Below are 15881 nucleotides of genomic sequence, written 5' to 3' on the forward strand. Positions count from 1 at the left end.
CATGAGCTTTCCTGTTGGTTTCAGGAGGAAAGACAGGTGAGAATTCTGTTGTCAGATCACAGGATCAGAGGATGTTAGGGGTTGGAAGGGACCTCTGGAGATCTTCCAGTCCAACTCCCCTGCCAGAGCAGGACCTAGAGTAGATCATGAAAGAGAGGCAGGAGCCACACTGAGGTTTGCAGCTGGTTCTTCCAGCAGCCATGTTTCATAACCTGAGCTATCAAAGATTTCCTGCAGCTGCTGCCACCCATGTTGGAACAGCTGTTTAGCAGCAAGGAGAGTATAATCCTGGATATAAATGCAGGATTTGTAGTCTCTCCCTCTGCTCCTGAAAGGGACAGCTGTTCTTTTGCCAGGTTAGGCAGGAGATGAGATCAAAGGGGGGGAAAACCCACAAACATTTCCCAACCCCAATATAAAACGAGGAACAGGCTTTAGTCCTGGCTGAAGAGTTGTTTAGTTTGATTTGTAACACGTTTGGATTTATGCACATGTTAGCAAAGGAGGAAGGACTGACAGCCATTGAGCTCTACACAATGGACCCAGCAGTTCTGCCTTGGGGGCCACTGATCTGATTTTCACCAATCAGGTGATAAACTTCAGAAAGCTGTAGTGAAGCTTCCCTGTGGAAGATTTTCTGAGTTGTTAGTTTGAAATGCTGCAGGTTTGAGAAAGATTTACTGTCATTCCCCTCTGCTAGAAGCAGGCTGGACACATACCATGGCTGAAGGATATTGCAATAATTTCCCCCTAACTAAACCAAACCTGTTAAGAAGTTTGAAGAAATACTGATAGAAAGTACACTTCTTCTCCCAAGAGATCTAATGAGCACTCTTCTCTTTCTAGAGTGTTCTTTCCCATATAGCTTGATTAAGACAGAGTAATGGACCAAAAGAGGGCTGCTCAAAAACACTACAGTAAAAATGTTGTTAGGTATAAAAAGTAAGAGTTTTGGCTACCTAAATAAGTGTGTTTGATGTCTTGATTGTACCCCTGTGAAGAGAGACTGAGAGCCCTGGGGCTGTTTATTCTAGTATCATAGTATTGCTCAGGGTTGGAAGGGACCACAAGGATCATCTAGTTCCAACCCCCCTGCCATGGGCAGGGACACCCCACACTACATCAGGCTGGCCAGAGCCTCATCCAGCCTGGGCTTAAACACCTCCAGGGACGGGGCCTCAACCACCTCCCTGATCAACCCATTCCAGGGCTTCACCACTCTCATGGGGAAGAACTTCCTCCTCACATCTAGCCTGAATCTCCCCACCTCCAGCTTCATTCCATTCCCCCTAGTCCTATCACTACCTGAGATCCTGAGAAGTCCCTCCCCAGCCTTCCTGTAGGCCCCCTTCAGATACTGGAAGGCCACAATGAGGTCACCTCGGAGCCTTCTCATCTCCAGACTGAACAGCCCCAACTCCTTCAGTCTGTCCTCATAGGAGAGGTGCTCCAGCCCTCTGATCATCCTCGTGGCCCTTCTCTGGACACGGTCCAGCATGTCCATATCCCTCTTGTAATAGGGGCTCCAGAACTGGAGGCAGTACTCCAGGTGGGGTCTCACCAGAGCTGAGTAGAGGGGGAGGATCACCTCCCTTGCCCTGCTGGCCACACTTCTCCTGATGCAGCCCAGGATCTGATTGGCTTTTCGGGCTGCAAGTGCACACTGAGAGCTCCTGTTGAGCTTCTCCTCCACCTGCACCCCCAAGTCTCTCTCCTCAGGGCTGCTTTCCAGCCAGTCACTGCCCAACCTGGATTTGTGCCTGGGGTTGCCTCAACCCAGATGCAGGACCCTGCCCTTGGTCTTGTTGAACCTCATGAGGTTGGCTTGTGCCCACCTCTCCAGCCTGTCCAGGTCCCTCTGGATGGCCTCCCTTCCCTCCAGCCTGTCTGCTGCACCACACAGCTTGGTGTCATCAGCAAACTTGCTGAGGGTGCACTCAATGCCACCATCCATGGCACCCACAAAGATGTTGAACAAGATAGGTCCCAGGACTGATCCCTGAGGGACTCTGCTTGTCCCTGGCCTCCACTGGGACATGGACCCATTGACAGCCACTCTTTGGGTGCGGCCATCAACCCAGTTCTTTATCCATCTAGTGGTCCCCTGGAGAAGAGAAGGCTGAGAGGGATCTGATCAACATCTATCAATATCTGAGGGGTGGGGGGCAAGTGGAGGGGGGCAAGGTCCTTTGGGTGGTGCACAGTAATAGGACAAGGAGCAATGGATGCAAACTTGAATATAGAAGGTTTCAGCTCAACATGAGGAGAAACTTCTTTACAGTGAGGGTGACAGAGCCCTGGAGCAGGCTGCCCAGAGAGGTTGTGGAGTCTCCTTCTCTGGAGGCTTTCCAAACCCACCTGGATGCATTCCTGTGCAGACTCCCCTGGGTGATGCTGCTCTGGCAGGGGGGTTGGACTGGGTGACCTCTGGAGGTCCCTTCCAACCCCTAAAATTTTGTGATTCTGTGTGTAGGGGGAGGGATTACACTTAGGTTTTTATATAAAAGCCTCAAAATGTTGTGAATTTGGCACGTATACAAGTATCATTCTATTTCTATTTGCATACATTTCCTCCTTGTTGCACAGTGTTTGAAACTGTTTAAATGACTATGAGTCTTTTGAAGTTAGTAGGAAAATGTGTTTGGCAGGGAAGGCAGAGCAAGCCCAGTGTAAGTCACAACTGTAGAGTATCTGCCACAGGGGTTTCTCTTTTTATGCCTCAAGCCTAAGCATAGAATTCAGAAAATAATGGAGTTGAAAAAGGATTTCCCTGAGACTTGATGGCAATTGTTACAGCTAATAAATTGTGTTTCCTCAAGTCTGCTGCTCCCTGGATTGCATTACATTGTCCTGTCTCATCTTGAGCTGAATTTTGAAGATATATAGAGGAATTTGGAGCTCAAGAGAGACTTTCTCATGTTTTCAGTCCTTAAACTTTCCACACTTGATTTAATGTTTGTCTCACGTATTTACTAATCCTGGTTCCTTGCAATATCAGAAGAATGCAGACTCAAAACTATGGGATCATTTCAAACCAACTGCAGGAGCAATTGTTGAGAAGTAGATGATTATTTTTTTTTCCCCCCAGCTTGGTTTAAACCAAACCAGGTAGAATGGCACAGAATGGAGCGGCCTCCTAAGCAAGCAGACTGTTTGGCTACACATGCAGACTGCACTTCTTGATAATTTAGAGATCTGCCAATTGGAGATGCAAATGCACAGCTGCCAAGGATGTGGTACATCAGCAGAGGGCTGAGAATGTCTAATTCACAGTGACATTTGTGGGAGCTGTGACAACTGAGCATCCCTTCAGGTGTCATACTTTCAAACCCTGAGGCTCTGCCAGGGATTTTTGCTGTTACACACTGGCATGCCAATCACAGCGTCTCGTCACAGATAGGACTCCCTGTGTGAAAGAAAAGCACTGAAAAATCCCTGCCATAAAAGCTTGACATCCTACATTGGTCTGAGGATCAGTGAGTGAGTTAGAGTAGGGCAGGGAAGACAATCTGCGGGTGACAATCAGTGCGGCAAGAGAGCAAAGGAGAAGAGCTGGAGGTACCCAGTAACTCCCTCACAATGTTCCTGTCAGGTGTTTTGGGGCAAGTCTCCCCTTTGACTTGGCCAATGCAGTATTCAAGCAGTTGGATTATTTTATTAATTTTTTTCCACAACAATCACAAACATATTTGTTTCAGTGCCAGCTCTGCAGCCTGTTTGGGCAGGTACACAAATACCATACGTAGCAGAGTCTGCAATAAGGAACACTCTCTCTTGGTCTCTAATGGGTTAAGAGCATACAGCTTCTAAGAAAGCTGTCTAGGGCAGAGACAAGTGCATGATAGGGACAGATTCTCAGGCTGTATAAATCAGCTACAGTTGAAGTCAGTTTAGCTAATTCAATTTGTACTAGTAGAGCATTTGTACTATTTATTATGTAGAAAGAAGGAGGCAGGGAAGGAATCAGCTTTGCTCACACATTTTATCACAGATGCTTTGCCAATCAAGAACACCAATCCCTTAAGAGCCTGAAAGATCCTTTTATCTCATTAATGCTATAAGACATGATACTTCTCTCATCAGCAGGCAAACACAGATACACATTTATGAAATTGCATACTGGCTTTGGGCATTTCATAATCTTATTTTTGCTCATTAAACTGCCGAGACAGTGCATTTACAAATCAAATCCAGGAAAACAAACAAACCCAAACAAAACAAACAGCAAACCCCACACAAAACAAATAAGCAAGCAAACAAAACCCAACAACACACTTGGTTTTGCTCAAAAATCACTTACTTTTGTATGGCACAGCTCTAAGGAGAAAACCATGAGCCTGCATGCTCCCCAAAGGAGCTGCTTTCTTGCTCGCTCTTCATCAGCATGGCTAGCTGAAGCCCAGCAGTGACACCAGGCCACCTCACACCAGTCCTTAACAAATCTCCTTAGCATCTGAAGTGTGTTCTGAGGGTTGCTGGTACAAACTGAATGTTCTCTGACCCAGAAAATGAACTGCACTTACTAGAATAGATGCTATCCATCAAGACTTTTGTAGTGTCCTTTGTTTGGAAGGCTTTTGGTACCTTTTTGAAAGTACCTTTTGGTTATATCCCCTGTACCTGACACTCTCTGGTGGATCTATGCAACGTTATCTGGGCCCAATGCATTTGTGTCTTTTGTTGACAATGTGAGAGTCAATTAATTTACAAACTTGCTCTCAGAAGCTGAAAGGAACAAGAAAGGGTTCCCTGCAGAAGGTGAATGTTTATCTCACAGCAGAGTGAAATCAGCTGAGCACTTTTAGCTAAACAGCTACGTTTGGGAAGAACTGCAGGAACCAAGCTGTCTCAATGGCCCATTCCAACTCCTTTAATACCCTGTATTATTGGTAATCCATCTAATACTCTCTTAACACTAGTGTAAAGAAAGGGATAGAGAAGAGCAAGCCATGTATTTTCTTTCTGATAGTCTTTTTACTTTAGATTTTTGTTGCTAGCAAGTAGCAATAGAGCAGACAGCTGATATCTGAAAATGTGGGCTTGGTTATATGGTCTGTCAGTGAAGTACAGCCTGATTTATTTGTTCTATTCACCTGGAAGTGAGTTGAGTGGAAATGTATAAGAATTCCCTCTGTGTTAGCCCCATGCTGTTCAGGAGCCTCTGCTGCAGGCAAGGGTGGTTGGCTGTGCCTGAGACTGGAACCAGCCCAAGCATGTAGTAGATGTGGTGCTTGGCAATGTGGTTTAGTGGTGAACTAGGCTGTGCTGGGTTAACAGTTGGACTTAAGAATCTTAAAGTTCTTTTCCAACCTAAATGATTCTATGATTCTGGGTTTGGTTAATAAGTTGATGTGGGCAGGCTGCATGGGGGGTTGCTCTGAAAGCCGAAGCTAATGGGCCAAGCAAACTGACGGAACCTAACACACAGTTTTTCCTCCTAGTAAGCAATGTGAGATTGCTAAGGAGAGAGCTTCAGAAAGGGGATTGCAGCATTTATGTGTAGGATGTAGAGGGAATGAGGCTTTCCCTGAGGTTTGGATGGTGAGAAGGTGTGATGAAATAGTTGTGCCAGAGAAATAGTGATGGCATACAGGACACCTAACTTAACATTTTAGCCTGGTTTGGGAGTGTGGCTTCAAAACAGATCTCCTAGTTTTTTGCTGCACTCCCCACTCTGGTCCATGTTGAGGTGCACAGAGCATAGGATAAATGGTTTGAGCATTTGCTTGTGTTCCAGATGTGCACCTAATTTATGCCAGGAGTAACAGGCTGGGCTGATTCCCAGTACCCTGTGCCTTGAAATATTCTCAGTGTGTAAGCTGAGTCCTCAAAAGACCCTGTTTCATTTCAGCTCCTCCTGAGCCATGCTGACTGCTAATGTAGCTGAGATGGAGAGGCAAGGGGGAAAGAGTTTCTAGTTATCAGGCAGCAGTTAGGAGCCCAAATAAGTGACTCTTTGCAAGGTGGCCAGTGCTGCAGAGCTGGGGATTATAAAACAGCTCAAAGCGATGATATCTTCCTGACGTCTGTGGGAAGTTCTTAAACCCAGATTGTAGAGAAGAATAGTGTGCTTACAATGCTTGTCAAATAAAGTTTCCATGAGGGCAGGTGCAATTCCCACTCACATCAAATGCAGTGGTACCTCATTAACACTAGGAGTGAATTTCAATAGCTGCCTTTTGCTGCCTCCTCTTTTCTGGTTGTAGCAGCTAATGAGTTGCAGCACAGGGGGCTTAGGAGCTGAGGAGGTGCTGATAAACCGTGGTTAGTCAGAGCTTCCTGATCCCTTGAAGCCTGAACGTTCAGTGTTTTGGAGGAATATGGAGATTGTGCTGGAAGATACTGGAAGAAGAAAGTTAACCAAGCTCTGAGCTCATTGAGCTATTGCCCTTATCTCTGCCTTGCCTGCAGGGTCAGTATGTGCAGTCACCGGCAGCCTGTATGATTGATAAAATGCTTTTTGCTGAAGACAAACTTTTTTTCCCCCCAAATCTAACTTCTAACCATAGGAAACAGTGGATTTGATATCAAGAGTGCACGTTTCTGAAGTGCCAGTGTTGGGAAGTCTTGTGATGCTATGGCCAGTCTAGAAAACAAACTGTTGTGCTTGTGGGGATTTTATTTTCAGTATATTTAAATGAAAGCTAAGTTGTAGCCTTCCTTGCAGGGAAGAAAATGTGAAATGGTTAGGAAGTTCATCTCAAATATGTTTCTTAAGGCCTTTCTATGTTTGGGTTTTGGTTTTGTTTTGTTTTCAGTCCAAAGACTCAATTTTCTACTGAAGTATGGAAGTGTTGACTGCAGGAGGACCCTAATCAGAGGTTTTCCAAAGTTTGGTAGTGTTTCTTCCTAGGGTTTGGGTTTGGACTCATTCACTTTGCAGAAACACATTACAGACAGTAAAATCTGCATGCTTGCCTCTCTACTGAAAGAGCTGATTCCTGCCTCAGGTGAATGCTATAGCAGCTCTGATAGGAGCCAGTGACACCACAAGTGCATACACTTTATGCCTCTATTTAATTGTGTCTGAAACCTTCCAGCAAAGGAACAAACCTAGGCCACAGCAAAGTTCAAGATGAGGAGCTGGTGTTATTTAAAAGTAAGGGAAGTGATGCTCACTTGCCTGCAGCATAATAATCACTTAAGCTTTTATGCTTTTACAGTTTACATTACCTGTACAACATCAGGCCCTTGCCCTTGCCTGGGCCAACTTTTCCTGAGTAAACAATCCTATACCAGTGCCCTACTTCAAATTCTTTCATGGGCATAGTATGAGAAAGGAAATTTGGATCCCGTTTTAAAACCTGCTGCCAATCTTCTGCTGCCCTGTATAATCTCACTTATGCAAGAAGGGTGTAAAACACTTCTCAGCTGTACTGAGCAAAGAGCATAATGAGCTGTGCACAGTGCTAAGCACTGCCTCTGTTCCGCAGTTTTGCACAGTCACTTCCAACCTGTTTGGGATAGAATAGCTGCAGCCTTTCATTGGTGTTTTGGGTGTGCAATGCAAAGCCAAACAGGTAGTTGTCTTCCAGCCTGAATGCAAATGGATATGAGATCTGCATCAGGTTACCAAGAAGAATGCCCACCTTGTCTGGAAGCTGTGTAACTGCATTAACAAGGGGCAGCGCTCAGGGAATAGCAGAGGGAACAGCCTGCCAAATCTCTGAATGGATAGTTCATAGAATGCCTCAGGCTGGAAAGGACATCTGCTATGAGGACAGGCTGAAGGAGCTTGTGTTGCTCAGTTTAGAGAAGAGAAGACTCTGGGGCACCTTAGAGCTGCTTTCCAATAGCTGAAGGGAGCGTACAGGCAGGCTGCAGAGGGACTTTTCATAAATCATAGTATCATAGTGTTAGTCAGGGTTGGAAGGGACCACAAGGATCATCTAGTTCCAACCCCCCTGCCATGGGCAGGGACACCCCACACTAGATCAGGCTGGCCAGAGCCTCATCCAGCCTGGGCTTAAACACCTCCAGGGACGGGGCCCCAACCACCTCCCTGGACAACCCATTCCAGGGCTTCACCACTCTCATGGGGAAGAACTTCCTCCTCACATCCAGCCTGAATCTCCCCACCTCCAGCTTCATTCCATTCCCCCTAGTCCTATCACTACCTGAGATCCTGAGAAGCCCCTCCCCAGCCTTCCTGTAGGCCCCCTGCAGATACTGGAAGGCCACAATTAGGTCACCTCGGAGCCTTCTCTTCTCCAGACTGAACAGCCCCAACTCCTTCAGTCTGTCCTCATAGGAGAGGTGCTCCAGCCCTCTGATCATCCTTGTGGCCCTTCTCTGGACACGTTCCAGCACCTCCATATCCCTCTTGTAATAGGGGCTCCAGAACTGGACACAGTACTCCAGGTGGGGTCTCACCAGAGCTGAGTAGAGGGGGAGAATCACCTCCCTTGCCCTGCTGGCCACACTTCTCTTGATGCAGCCCAGGATCTGATTGGCTTTGTGGGCTGCAAGTGCACAGAGAGCTCATGTTGAGCTTCTCCTCCACCAGCACCCCCAAGTCTCTCTCCTCAGGGCTGCTTTCCAGCCAGTCACTGCCTAACCTGGATTTGTGCCTGGGGTTGCCTCGACCCAGATGCAGGACCCTGCACTTGGTCTTGTTGAACCTCATGAGGTTGGCTTGTGCCCACCTCTCCAGCCTGTCCAGGTCCCTCTGGATGGCCTCCCTTCCCTCCAGCGTGTCTGCTGCCCCACACAGCTTGGTGTCATCAGCAAACTTGCTGAGGGTGCACTCAATGCCACTGTCCATGGCACCCACAAAGATGTTGCGCAAGACAGGTCGCAGGACTGATCCCTGAGGGACTCTGCTTGTCCCTGGCCTCCACTGGGACATGGAGCCATTGACAGCCACTCTTTGGGTGCAGCCATCAAGCCAGTTTCTTATCCATCTGGTGGTCCACTCATCAAACCCATGTGTCACCAGTTTGGAGACCAGGATGTGGTGTGGGACAGTGTCGAAGGCTTTGCTCAGGTCCAGGTAAATGACATCAGTTGCTCGCCTCTCATCTATTAATTTTGTCACCTGCTCATAGAAGGCCACCAGGTTGGTCAGGCAGGATTTGCCCTCTGCAAAGCCATGCTGACTGTTCCCAATCACCTCTTCACTATTCTTCTGAGCCAATAGTGCCTCCAGGAGGATCTGCTCCATGGTCTTTCCAGGCACAGAGGTGAGACTGACTGGCCTGGAGTTCCCTGGTTCCTCCTTCTTACCCTTTTTGAAGATGGGGGCAATGTTTCCCCTTTTCCAGTCTGTGGGGACTTCACCAGACTGCCAGGACTTTTGAAATATAACAGAGAGGGGTTTAGCAACCTCATCTGCCAGTTCTCTCAGTACCCGTGGGTGTAACCCGTCGGGTCCCATGGACTTGAACACTTTCAGGTTCTTCAGATGATCACGAACCTGATCTGCACTTACAATGGGCAGTTCTTCCTCCCAGTTCCTGGCTTTGACTTCCATAACATCAGGAGTGTGGCTAGAGGCCCTTGCAGTGAAGACTGAGGTAAAGAAGTTATTGAGTACCTCAGCCTTTTCCTCATCACTTGTGACCATGTCACCAGTTTCCTTTCTGAGGGGGCCCACACCTTCCCTAGTCTTCTTCTTCCCATTAATATACCTGTAGAAGTTCTTAGTGTTCCCTTTAACCTCCCTGGCTAGATTCAATTCGAACTCTGCTTTGGCTTTCCTAACCAGGACTCTTGCTGCTCGGGCAGCTTCCTTGTATTCCCCCTGTTCTACCTGTCCTTCCCTCCACTTCCTGTAGAGTTTCCTTTTAAGTAATAGTGTGTCCAGTAGCTCCTTGCCCATCCAGGCAGGCCTCCTAGCATTCTTACCTGCTTTTCTCTTTGTTGGTATACATAGCTCTTGGACACAGAGGAGGTGGTCCTTGAATACTGACCAGCTGTCCTGGGTCCCTCTTCCCTCCAGGGCTTTGTCCCACGGCACTTTGGCTAGCAGATCCCTGAAGCGATCAAAGTCTGCACACCTAAAGTCTAGGGTCGTGAGCTTGGAATACTTCCTCCTGATTGCCCTGAGGATATTAAATTCAACTGCTTCATGGTCACTGCAGCCAGGCTGTCTCTGAGCCTCACATTGCTTACCAGCCCTTCCCTGTTGGTGAGAACAAGGTCCAGCATAGCACCTTTTCTTGTTGGTTCCTCTACCATTTGGAGGAGGAAGTTGTCTTCTATGCAGTCCAGGAACATCCTGGATTGCTGGTGCCTTGCTGTGTTGTCCCTCCAGCAGATGTCCAGGTGGTTGAAATCACCCATGAGGACCAGGGCTTGTGACCTGGAAGCCACTTCTATTTGCCTGTGGAGGGCCTCATCTGCTTGGATCTGCTGGTCAGGTGGCCTGTAGGAGACCCCCACAGTAATATCTCCTTCCCTTGTCTTGCCTTTAATTTTGACCCATACACTCTCAACCAGCTCATCATCCCTCCCCAGGTGGAGCTCCACTGATTCCAACTGGTTATTGACATAGAGGGCAACACCTCCTCCTCTCCTTCCCTGCCTATCCTTCCTAAAAAGTTTATACCCATCTATCCCTACATTCCAGTCATGGGAATCATCCCACCAAGTTTCAGTAACAGCCACTATGTCGTGGCATCCCAGCAGAACAGTGGCCCTTAACTCATCCTGTTTGTTGCCCAAGCTGCGCGCATTCGCATAGAAGCACTTCAGCTGGGCTGGCCCTGTCCTCCTCTTGTGCCAAATCCCCTCGGTTTCCACAGAATGTCCTGGTGGATCATTCGTGGCTTGTCTCAGGGCAGCGAGTTGAGAGCCCTTACCAGCTCTCCATCTCTCTGCTGCTGGTGAGCTGCCCTTCTGTTTGTCACCAGCCAGCAGGAGACTATTAACCCCTTCCCCCTTCAAATCTAGTTTAAAGCCCTATCAATGAGCCCTGCCAATTCCTGCCCCAGGATTCTTTTCCCCCTCTGGGACAAGTGTGTCCCATAAGTTGTTTTCAGCTCTGGTCCCTTGAAAACCAATCCATGATTGTGGAACCCAAAGCCCTGTCGATGGCACCAGCCCCTGAGCCATGAATTGACCTGTTGGCCCTTCCTCAGTGTGTCCTCATCCATTGCTGACGTTAGAGGGATGGCAGAGAACACGACTTGAGCCCCTGATCCCTTTAGCAGTTGCCCTAAGGTTCTGAAAACTTTTTTAATTGATTGTGAGCCTCTCATTGTTGCCTCGTCACTACCCACCTGAAAGACCAGCAGTGGGTAGTAGTCTGAAGGACTCACGAGGTTGGGAATTTTATCTACAATGTCTTTTACTTGGGCACCAGGGAGGCAGCTGACCTCTGTATGAAATGGGTCTGGTCTGCATATTGGGCCCTCTGTTCCCCTCAGTAGGGAGTCTCCTATGACGATGACCCTGCGAGGTTTCTTTTCTGGGTAAGTTTTGATGGCTGGCCTGAGGCAACCTGTCATTGGTGCAGCTTCTGACCTTCTTGAGTCCTCGACCTTACCAATGACCTGTTCCTCCTGCAGAGCCTCATACCTGTTCTGTAACTGCACTGGAGGCAGCGTGCTGCTCACAGGAGCAAACTTCCTTTGTGTGCATTTCTTCCGTCGGGCAGAGACCTGCTCCCACTGGCCCTGCTCATGTGGGTTACTGCAGGGAGGTTGAGAGGCTTGCTGCTGGGAAGGTATCAAACTCCCTGTTCCACTAAGAGTTACCCCCTGTTCTGGTTTAGAAGAGGTTAGATTATGGGAATAGTCAATTTTCTGCTCGCCATCTCTTATAGCTCTTAGCCTTTCCGCCTCTTCTTTTAGCTCAGCCACCATGCTCATCAGATCACTGACCTGCTCACACCTCACACAGGAGTTGTTCCTTCCATCCTCCATATCAAGTGCCAGGTTCCAGCACTCACTGCAGCCACCTACCTGAACATCTGCATGCTTGTGAGTGCTCTCTGGGTGCCTACTGTTCTTCTGTTAGCCTTTGCTCTAGTAGTAACCATCTTGCAGTAACCACCGTCTCCACCCGCTGGGTGTTTCTCCCCTGTCAGTGAGCAGGCTGAGCTGAGCTCCTCGAGCTGCCTGCTCTCTTCAGCCACGCGCTGGGGTCTGTTTGGTTTGCGCGCGGTTACCGCAGCAATCCCTCCCCCAGCTACGTCACTGCCCTCCGGCAGGTAGGCAACCCGAGCCCGCTGCCCCTCCTCCCCTCTTCAGGAGGTCCCGAGCCACCAGCCCCTTACCGCCTGAAAAGCAAGGGAAGCAAAGCCAAAAGCAAACTCCCAGAGCTGCGCTCCTCAAGCTGCTCCTCTCTTCAGCCGTGTGCTGGGTTCTCACAAAGGTATCTAGCAGCAGGACACGGGGGAATGGTTTGAAGCTGAGGCAGAATAGGTTCAGACTGGATCTTGAGAAGTTCTGCAGTAGGAGGATGGTGAGACTCTGTGTGACCGTTTGAGGCTGTGCCCTTAAGAAAGGGAATATGGTGGATGGAAGTTGGTAAACGGAAAGAATAATCTAAACTATTTCATTGGTAGAGTGGGAGGCAGCACCTTTGGAACTGGGAGTGAACTGGACATTTCCAGGACTTTTCTGTCAGTCTTGCTTCCGCCTCTTCTTCGTGCAGCAGCTCTGTTTTGTGCTGGGCTTTCTGCCAAGGCCTCGGCCTTGAAAACCAGACACCAGGCCTGTATTAACTCCTTTCCAATTAACACAAACTGCTTCTAACTTTTATTCCTCTCTTTTCTTTCTCTTTCTATCCCATTCTGGGGAAAGGGGGGGAGAGAGGGGAGAGCGGAGGTGGGGAACCCCCTCTGCCTTGAGGGGGGTCACTCTCATTTCTGCGTTACTCTGTTGTATATCTTTGTATATATTGTAGATACTGTAAATTTGTAAATATTCCCCTGCGTACCCTACATTGCTTTGTAAATATAAAGCTCCACTGCTTTGCTAATTCAGCTTGTGAGTTTTTTTTTCCTTTCCCTTCAATTTTTTTTTTCCCTTTTACCTTACAAGGGGGAAGGGAGGAGGCTTCTTGGCCTTACCCTTCCACCCCACCACACTCTGGAACAGGTTGCCCAGGGAGGCCAGTTTGGATGAGAGCTTGAGCAGCCAGGTCTAGCTGGATGCCTTTGTATCCCTGCGCATGACAGTGACTCTATGTCTTGCTCTGGACATTGTCCTTGGAGAAGCATGGACTGTGCACACCTGCATGCCCACCTTGGTGTCTGTGGTACCTTTAGATATGAAGAGCCTGAATGCTGCATTACCCTTCTTGGGAAAATTGTTGGGTTTTCTGCCTGAGGGAGGAAAGGTTGTTGGTAGATCTCCTGACTGGCAAATGGCTGTGCATAGGGAATGAGATGAGGATAGTTAAGTTCAGAGCTCCTTAAAATATACTACATACATTGTCCTAACTAGCAGGAAGGTTGTTTGATGGCAAAACAAGTACTGTATTGCACAGCTTGGTCTTCTCTCTGTGGCAGAGGCAGTGTTTTGGAATAGAATTAACTTCATGTGTTACTGTAGAAATGGATGACAAATCAATAAGGAAAGCCATTGCAGTCACCTTGTGCTGTTGTAATTCAGCTACACTAATTAGGTCTGACTTGAGTGAAAAGCATTTCAGGAGCACGGGGGTGAATTATTGTTGAGTTCTTGCCAGCCACTGGGGAGATGAAGTAATCTCAGTACTGAGTAACCTCAGTGATTTCACAAGCCACTGACTTAACATCCAAACAGCAAAGGGAAGATCTCACATTTTGGTGTAGTTGTACAGTGCTTTGGGCTCAGCTAGTTCAGGATTTAGGCTTCAGCTGAAAGAGCTTCAGAAACCAGAGACTGCTCTTACCTACTAATTGACATTTAATGACTTAATTGCTCTTATTTATACACCCACCCACAGACTGATTGTTTCTTGCAAACAGGTGAGTATTTCCTTCACCTGGAAGTATTTCTTCTTCTGGAGAAGCCAGAGAGCGTTAAGGTTGAGAGTGGTAGGATGAGCCTGTGACTCTGAACCACCCCCCATGCCCAAAGTCACCATGGAGAAGCAGCTTGGGGAGGAGAATGCAGTTTGTTTCCACTTAGCAGACCCAACCACTGTTAGCTGGAGGCGCTGGCGCCTCTTGGGCTGTTTATTGGACTCAGGGAGTTGACTCTGAAGCATGGGGAAGGCAGCTGTAGTGTGTCCTTTCTCCAAGAACAAACTCCACGTGTTTGAAGGTTGAAGAGGGACTTACCTCGGGATGCCTTGAAGCACCTCACCAGCAGCAGGCTTTTGGCCATGCCATGAAAAAATATGGATGGATCAGGAATAGAATCCAGGGAGGGTAAGTGATTTGAGGTCACTAAGTCAGTGTGACAGAGCAGTGCCATGCTTTTTTGGGAAAGTATGTGAGCTCCTTTGCTTTATAATAGCCTGAATTATGATTCCAAATCATTAGATTGCTTCTAATGTAAACAGCTTCAGATATAAACCAGCCTTGCTCAGACAGGCTGAGCAGCATGGAAAATTTCAGTTGTTGCATCACATTCATCCAGAGAATTGCAGCAGTGATTGGATGGATTTTGTAATGGTTGGAGTGACGCTGAGTGAAAGGTGATACAGAGCTGTGACACTTCAGGGACAGCAAACATAAAGTGGATACAGAGCTGGCTTGCCTCTCACCCAGGCTCCACTTGTGTGCCACTGGAGTCTACAAACCTGTATGTTTGTGTAACTGGTATCCAGACAGTTTCTGTACCTCATCTAGTGACCTCCTTAGCTTTATATGAAATTGGGAGGAGGGGAAGGATGAGAGGAACTCTGATAAGGTACAAAATGGTTTACAGGTGAGGAGTTTGAGTTAATAAATTTAAGTTAATAATGCCTTACTCTGCTTCTTAATAGACACAATATGCACAATACGATATACAAGGACAGATATCAGTGAGTGCTCCTATTAGTGTATTAATGATTAATTGGCTAATTAATATACTCTTTCTGCTGCCTAGCCTGCATTCCTTCAAAAACATAAAAGAAAACAAGAATTTCTCAGCCAAAACTCCACATGATTTCTGTTTATACCAAATTCCAGGAATTAAAGTGTATCCAATATATATGCAGCATTCACTCCTCTGGTACTGCCATTTAACTGCTGTTCCTGAAATGGCTTCACAGGCTGCTTAAGAACCATGCAAGGATGAATAATGCTCAAAGTTCTCTTATGCCTGAATACCAAGGGTATGTTCTCCAATGTGTACAACTCTCTGCAGTACCACTTTGCTTTGTACTTGAAGGAAAATACCATTAGAAGTTTTTGTTGGGAATATCAAGTTTATTGTCTGTCAGAAAGCACCTGTAGAGTCCTTTTCCTGGTTGGGATGTGTTCTCTTTGCTCTGAACTTGAGGGTTACATTTTAAAGTCACAGGATCACAGGATGTTAGAGGTTGGAAGGGACGTCAGGAGATCATCCAGCCCAACTCCCCTGACAGAGCAGGACCATAAAACAGGGCACACAGAAACACATCCAGACAAGGCTGGAAAGTCTCCAGAGAAGGAGACTCCACAACCTCTCTGGGCAGCTCTGTGACCCTCACAGTGAAGTTCCTCCATTACCCCTTGTCCTATCACAGGGTGCAACTGAACAAAGCCTTTCCCCTCCCTCTTGACCCCTAGCCCTCAGATAGATATTTATAAACATTTATTAAATCCCCTTTCAGTCTTCTCCTCTCCACACTGGAAAGTCCCAGGGCTCTCAGCCTCTCCTCATAGGGCAGTGCTGCAGTCCCTTCAGCATCCTGATAGCCCTCTGTTGGACTCTCTCTAGCAGATCCCTGTCCTTCTTGAACTGGGGAGCCCAGAACTGGATGCAGTATTCCAGGTGAGGTCCCAGCAGGGCAGAGTAGAGGGGCTGGAGAACCTC

General features: G+C 47.6%; 1 protein-coding gene across 1 annotated transcript in view; it reads left to right on the forward strand.

Annotated features, from left to right (window-relative positions):
- Positions 1-15881, forward strand: part of STAC (SH3 and cysteine rich domain) — an 80286-nt gene that overhangs the window by 18924 nt on the left and 45481 nt on the right. The window lies entirely within an intron of this gene.

Source organism: Melanerpes formicivorus, unplaced genomic scaffold (genome assembly GCF_026170545.1).
Source record: "Melanerpes formicivorus ecotype bairdi unplaced genomic scaffold, bMelFor1.0.p_v2 SCAF_24, whole genome shotgun sequence".
NCBI classification, from domain to species: domain Eukaryota; kingdom Metazoa; phylum Chordata; class Aves; order Piciformes; family Picidae; genus Melanerpes; species Melanerpes formicivorus.